This window comes from Pundamilia nyererei, unplaced genomic scaffold (genome assembly GCF_000239375.1).
Source record: "Pundamilia nyererei isolate P.nyererei 1_Seehausen unplaced genomic scaffold, PunNye1.0 scaffold00031, whole genome shotgun sequence".
In the NCBI taxonomy this organism is placed as follows: domain Eukaryota; kingdom Metazoa; phylum Chordata; class Actinopteri; order Cichliformes; family Cichlidae; genus Pundamilia; species Pundamilia nyererei.
In genome coordinates, this window is record NW_005187432.1 from 3307749 (window position 1) to 3315394 (window position 7646).

Genomic DNA, 7646 nt, shown 5'->3' on the forward strand with positions numbered 1-7646 from the left:
TACAGATTTGAATAAAAAAGAAAAAAAATCTAAAATAAAAAGGTTAAAAAGAACAAACTCTGACATCCATTAAAAAAAAGGGTAAAATCCTTATTCCAAAATGTATTATCTCCTTTGGGGATGTTGTAAGAAAGTGAAATAGCTATTACTATTTTTCATTTCCAGGGAGAGCCATTACTGCCCAACTCCCCTTGTGTCACTGACTATCTTTTGACTGTAGCATATGCGCAGACAAAAATCTCGATGCATTAGCTGCAGTTAAAAGCCAAGCCTGACCAAACGGACCACTTTGCACACAGATTCTGTTTCAATTAGCTCAGAGACAGCGATCAAAAGATATTACAGTCCATAGCAGGTCTTTGATTGTGAAAGTGAAGTTTTAGATGGGAAGAAGAAGAAGATAAAGGGGTTACTGTGGTTACTCTGAGCAAACCATTTTGTTCTTTAGTGCAAACTTCTATAGCGTCTCTTTCTGAGCTTTCAGCATTTGACATTTCTTCAAAGAATACTGTTAATTTTCCCAGTGAGAACCCTCTTTCTGGTGTGTTATTGCTGCACAATTCCTGTAGAAACAGGGATAGTGCCACCCTGTGCTACCTTAATTCATTAGAAAATAAATAAAAACAAAAAAGCATGTCAGACAATAAAACAGGATATTTAGGTATACCTCCCATTATAACATACCACCGAACATATTTACATAAAAGCTGGCAGAGGATATAAAAATGATAACCTGAGCACCCCTCACAGCGCATGTTATGAACCTTGTGGCTAACTTAACAATCATTTGTAGCAGTTTAAAGATATCATAACAGACTCTGGACTGCTTAACATGTTGGAGTTGGCAGATTAATCATTTAGCTGAAAAAAAGTCATAAAAATGTTAAAAAAAAAAAAATTGTTGGCTTTGAAAAGAGTTATTTATCTTTTAATGCAACGTGAAAGAAATTACAGTTTAGAAGAAGGTTATAGTTTTAAATAGACTTGTAACTCTTAGACATAAGACTTATTTGTGCGCATTGTTTTCTGGAACACACTGTACTTTTATTATTAACCGTCCTCCTTTCTGGGAAGGGCACCTTGTCTTCTTAAATTCATGTATTGTGTGTGTGTTTGTTCATATTTATGTGTTCGCGTGTGTGTGTGTGTGTGCTTAGATCAGAAAGAAAATCTGTATCTTACCGTGTGTGTAGCCACTCAAAAGTGGGTAAATTTGCGTGTCTCTATTGCAAGTCTGATCTGGGTGGAGGCTATTAAAAGATGTACATGCTGTGCAAGTGCCCTTTCCATCATGGCAGGATCTCCACCTAATGTCACCTTTGTCACACTGACTGACAGCATCGAGGGAAGCAAGGGGGCATCACCTGCTTTCCTATACACGACCACCTGTCAGAGCCAGCAGGCTCACAACTGATGATGCTTAAGATCAAGCTGAGGGCAGCAGACTTCACTTCAAGGATATCCTGTATGCTCCATAAACTCCATTGTGGTGCATTCATTAGCTCTATTAACCCTAAACTTTTAAAGGGTAAGCATGTAATTGACCTGAATAGAGAGATTTCTGTTGGAATCATCATTCACTTAATGTCCTCATGTCTCCCATCTTTCCTCTTGGGTCCTACTAGTCAACTTTCTTTTTAGCTGACGGTTCTTATTTGCTTTAGGTCAGTGTCCCAAATTCCCCAATGTGAAATCACTGTTTCTGCGTGTCTTATATGTGTCACATTATTACACTCATGGTATCACTATGTATGGGAATTTCCCAAGGATAGGTGGCCCCCCGCTACCACGGGATATTCAGTGATGCAGGAAATTGAAAAACGTTGAGGACCAGATTTATAGCCCATCGTCTTTATTAAGCCTTGTTTGCAGACAGAAAAGTGAGCGTGTTTATTTTAAGCTCAAAGTTTAAAGTGTCAGCTGTGCCCACTTTCTACTTATCTCGAAATGAGGAGTCAAGATCGATCTGCTGTTTTTGTCACGAGAGTTTTAACAGATGGGACACATCACAGAACATTATCCCAGCATGCTTAGCTGTTGATGTATAATGTATTTGCACATGTGCAATCAGCAAAACCAGAGAGAAATATATGTGGATTTACCAGTTAAAAGTTGCTCTTAGATAAAGTAATATATTAGCAACATATTATTATTATAGTAGTAGTGATAGCATTACTAGAAATACTAGTAGTAATTCATTTTTTTTTAGAAAAATAAAAAGGGACCTCCAGTCGAAGGATTTACTTTAAAACAAAGCAGTTGTATTACATTTACACTGAACGTTTGCATTTGGTTGCTACGGCATTCCTCAATTATCATTTAAATTTAAAATCAAATGACCAGTTTTCCCTGGAGTGAGCCCAGCAGACTCAGCAAGCAGTCCAAAAAACCCCCAAAAAACACGACGCGTAAACGAGAACGCAAGTCCTGAGAGGATGTGTTTAGGAATGTGCGTACACATTCTGAACTGTGGCACCGAGGAAAAGCCGCGGCTGCTTGAGACAAAAGTGGGTCAGGCAAGAACATCTTAAGGGACTGCTGTGAAATTCTAAAAAGTCATTTGCTGGGAATTGAATTTCTAATGACACTAAATGAAAATGGAGCTGTGAAAGTGTTCCTCTCCTGTGTGAGCCCCAGTTTCTACAACCCCACTGAGACCTCGAGGCGCCACGGGAGGGTAGTAAAGACAGGACTTATGGAAATGAATGGCACCATGTGAAAATCACATTTCATTGGGCTTTATTAAACTTTATATTTGTTTGATGAGGCCCACGGCTCTCAGATATGAATGTGATTAGTTTACAGTGTTGGGGGATGTTTTAGTTCTTCATTTTCATATATTGTAAACATTTAATCGAGTAAGACTACAGTATCAGCCTGGGGGAAGTTGTTGCGGAAAGTTTAGCTATTAAAATTACACGTTCCAAAAATCCCAGCACTCCTGCATTGTACAACAGAGTAAGCCGCTTCACTGTTGCAGCATAGTGTATATGTAGCTGTTACCTAGAAATCACAATAGAAACTGAACTAACTTAACCTTCCTGGACATTAGTCATACTCAGTATGTTTTATTTTGTGTATTTTGTTTATGATCCCTCTTTTCAAATCAAATCAAATCAAATCACTTTTATTGTCACATCACATGTGCAGGTACACTGGTACAGTACATGTGAGTGAAATTCCTGTGTGCGAGCTTCACAAGCAACAGAGTTGTGCAAAAATACAATAACGTAAAACAAGCAAAATATAAGAATGGCTAAATCTGAGCCTAATAAATATATGTACAATATATAATAGTATATGCATTACTGGATGTGTACTAAATATGTTTTTCTACGTGTGTGTGTGTGTATACATATTTTACAAATTAAATAGAGTAAACAATAAATATATAAAAAAAATATACAGAGTTGGTTGAGATTTAGTTTTGATTTAATGGTTGATGGTTTAGTCCATAAAATGTCAGACAGGGCAAAAAGTTTAACAAAAAATAGAGAGCAAAAGCTTGTTTTGTCCCCATACTCACAAATACTCCACTGCAATATTATAAAATGGAATAATATTAATAAAAGTACACCAAGTTCTCATATTTTCTAAGGTAGAAAAGATGAACATGTGGCATTAATGTTTTTTACGTCACCAAAATCTTTTACAAAGTTTTTATGCTGTTGATGGGACAATCAATAGCTACTGTAAAAATCAGGAGGTAATGTTGATCGTGGAGTAAATGTTGGCCACTGCTGCCTTTTTCATCATCCTCATCCTTCCGTACCCTGAAAAATCCAGCTCTGTGTCTCAGGTCTGTCTTGTGATTGTGGTTGTAATGATCACTTGGCAGTGGAAGTACATTGATTATCGGCTTTTGCCCATATCTATTACCTTGTCTAGACTTTTGTCTGTGTTTGCCTTTTCTGCTTGTTGGAGTGAGTCACAATTACGCTTTTATTACACTGTTTTTTGTTTTGTTTTTTTCCGTCAAGAGCATTTCATATGTTTATGTAACATAGACCATATATATATATATATATATATATATGATCTATGTTACATAAACATATGTAACATATTGTGATTTCTAGGTAATAGCTACATATGCACTATGCTGCAACAGTGAAGCGGCTTACTCTGTTGTACAATGTAGGAGTGCTGGGATTTTTGGAACGTGTAATTTTATATATAAAAAACAAAACAAAACAAAAAAAAAACAACACCCAGCACGCCCTTGCGGGCGGTTTATCCTTCAAGCTCGGGTCCTCTACCAGAGACCTGGGAGCTTGAGGGACCTGCGCAGTATCTTAGCTACAGTATCAGCGGAAGGGGCTACATCAATAGGATGAGGGACCTATGGATATATATATATGTGTGTGTCCATATCTTTTAAGGACACATCTTTTATGCGTGTCCTTATGCATCTTGCAGCTGTTGCCCTTTACAAACACCCGGGTCTATGTTACATAAACATATGAAATGCTCTTGACGGAAAAAAACAAAAAACAAAAAAACAAAAAGTGTAATAAAAGAGTAGTAATTGTGACTCACTCCAACACTGGTGAACACTTGAACAGTTTTCTAATTTGTTTGATTATCTTTGAAGTGACAGTCATGCATAGTAATCTCTATTTATGCTAATATGCTGTTCCCCTTCTTAAACTGCGGTTGAAGATATTGGCATCTGTTGGTTTTGACGTGTGTGTGTGAGTCTGTGACAAGTGAGGGTCTGAAATATAAACTGAAAATGAAGCAGTGTGATCTGTTGTGCTGAGTGCATAAACGCTGAGGCATGGATGCTCCTCGTTGGCCTAATGGTAGAGAGGCTAATTAACAGCAAAAGCCGGCTCGTTTGGTTGCCAACGCCAACAGAAGGTCATGTTCCAGATGCCAGCTGGTATCTAGAGGGTGGCTGCTTTTAAATTAATGGAGAGCACATCATAGAGGGGATGCTAAAGGTACATTTTTGTGGGCTCGGTGACAACCACAACACCACCTCCATTAAGAAACAGTTTATTTTAAACAGATTAATTACAGTGAAATCAAAGCAGTGTTCAAACCGAGGCTTTGTGCACACATTAACTGTGTTTCAAATTATTATCATTATTGTCCCTCTGTCTACACGTAATAAGCAATTTTACTAAAAAGAAAAAAAAATATACAACTTAAGGAGATAATAATGTTCCAAACGTTTTATTTTGAAGTTGAAATTATCTGTGCAACATCTACATTTGATGTATTTTACATTCAGCTTGTACTGATGGATCCATAGCTGTTATGAACACAGAAAACTCCTGTCATGTTTTGATCCACCATGCAATACCTTGGGAAAGCATCTGATTGATAACAGCTTCATTTTTGCATATGACAATGATTCCAAACACCCTGCCAACACAATAAAAGCATACATGGACAATGGAACACTATCATCCCTGAATCCTCCCTTAGTTATGCTGCAATAGGTGTAAGCTGCTGGGGGGATTCCCATGATGCATTGAGTATTTCTTCTCCAGTCACCTTTCTCACTCACTATGTGTTAATAGACCTCTCTGCACTGAATCATACTTGTTATTAATCTCTGGCTGTCTTTTTTCTCTCAACCCAACTGATCGTTCCAGATGGCCCCGCCCCTCCCTGAGCCTGGCTCTGCTGGAGGTTTCTTCCTGTTAAAAGGGAGTTTTTCCTTCCTACTGTCGCCACAGTGCTTGCTCATAGGGGGTCATATGATGTTGGGTTTTTCTCTATATGTGTTATTGTAGGGTCTACCTTACAATATAAAGCGCCTTGACGCAACTGTTGTTGTGCTTTGGCGCTTTGAATTGAATGAAACTGAATTGAATTGAATTATCAGTCATGCATTGGCCTTCCCAGAACCTGCACATCACATCAACATCACTGAAGCAGCGTGGCATCATCTTGACACAGAATGCAGCAAAAGGCAGCCGACATGCAAAAGAAATACTTTTAATGTCCTTCAAGAAGAACTTTTTCTGAAGACTCGTTAAAGAAATAACGAGAAAGTTTGTTTAAGAGGGGTTAAGCTGTATTGAAATATAAAGTTGGCCCTACTATATGCTGACTTTCAAGCTTGTTAGAATAGTACAGACTCTATTTTTGCTTCATGTACTTCAAGTTTGTACTTGTTTTAACAAATTACTGCACCTATTTCCAATTTTCCTAGCAAAATGTAAACAAATCAAGGGCAACTCGAGACTTTTACACAGTACTGTATCTGAACTAGCATCCAAAACAATAATCTAAAGTGAACTGTCATCACCCTTTGTAGAAGTAGCTGAACTTAGTTAAAGATAGGACTAATCCAAAGAAAAGTGTCCATTGGGAAGTATTAAAAAATTACACTGCAGTTGCTAGTTTAATTACAAAGAGAATGATCTGTTGCTTACTTGGTACAGCTTTAGTGAAACTGCACTCATACCTGGCGACAGGCAATGCAGTTTCATTAACACGCGATATGAGACTCTTTATCTTTGCAGGTAGGGCCAGTTATCATTCTGAAATGAAGGCTGATTAAAATGAGTGAGTATTAGTAAACTCTGGCACATTTACATTTCAGTGTTGATTACTGCGCAGTTTCCATGACATATAAGTAAAATTAAATAGATTACATCCTTTTCAGCTATTTTTTGTGAAAAGCTGTTATGTTGCTGATGAAGTAATATTAAAGCCTCAATGAATGAGTCATCTTTGCTCAGTTCACATCTCCTGTAAATTGTGTATGTTAATACTGAACTTAATTCTCTACTGAATACCTCTGCTGCACTGTGGGAGTGTAAAAGCCACTTTGATGACAGCAGTTCATTTCATATTGTGTCAACTAAAAGCAAAAGAGTGGCCATTTGATATGGTTAGCTTTGCCTTGTTCAATTTTCAATGTATAATGCCCAGATTTAATTTATTTTTTCAAACTGAATTTTATATTCCCACGCACCAGAACATTATGATGCTCTCTGCTGCAAAACTCAGTTTAAATTTTCTTGTGATGTGCACAAGGCAGACATTTTATCGGCAATAAAAAAGGGGAGATAATGTAAATAACTGTGCGTGTACTCCTCAGTCCCTCTAAGCATGACTGAAACACAAATAAGGTGTGTTTTTCTTGTATTTCAAATTTCTCATGTTCAGAATAATTCATTCATTCATTTTCTGCAAATAAACCCATTTTCTTTTAGTATAGGTTCTAACACTGCTGGAGAAATTTACCATAACTCGCAGTGAAAAACCTACTTAAACACTGACTTGCGAGAATTCTCAAACTGCAGCATCTGTGTATGCTTTCAGATGTCAGTCAAGAGGCTTTGCTCTTCAATTCAAGGTAATATTTGCAAACAGAGAATAGAAAAGGGGGATTTGATTTCAAGTACAAACTCATGGCAGGAATTTAATTTTTGCAGACAAATGCCCTGGTCCAGCTCATATTTACATGCTTGCCTACATACATCACACTATGTTCATCCTAATGAAATGGAGATTCAATTATATCAGTCACTGCAAACCCCAGGTAAGAGCATGATTAGCATCTTTCTGATGCTTAAACATGTGACTGCTTTCTCATTCCTGCAAAGTATTATGTTTAGTTTTGGAAGAAGGTGGCATGAGTAAGAACTGATCACATTGGTGATGGCAAACACCTCCTCACA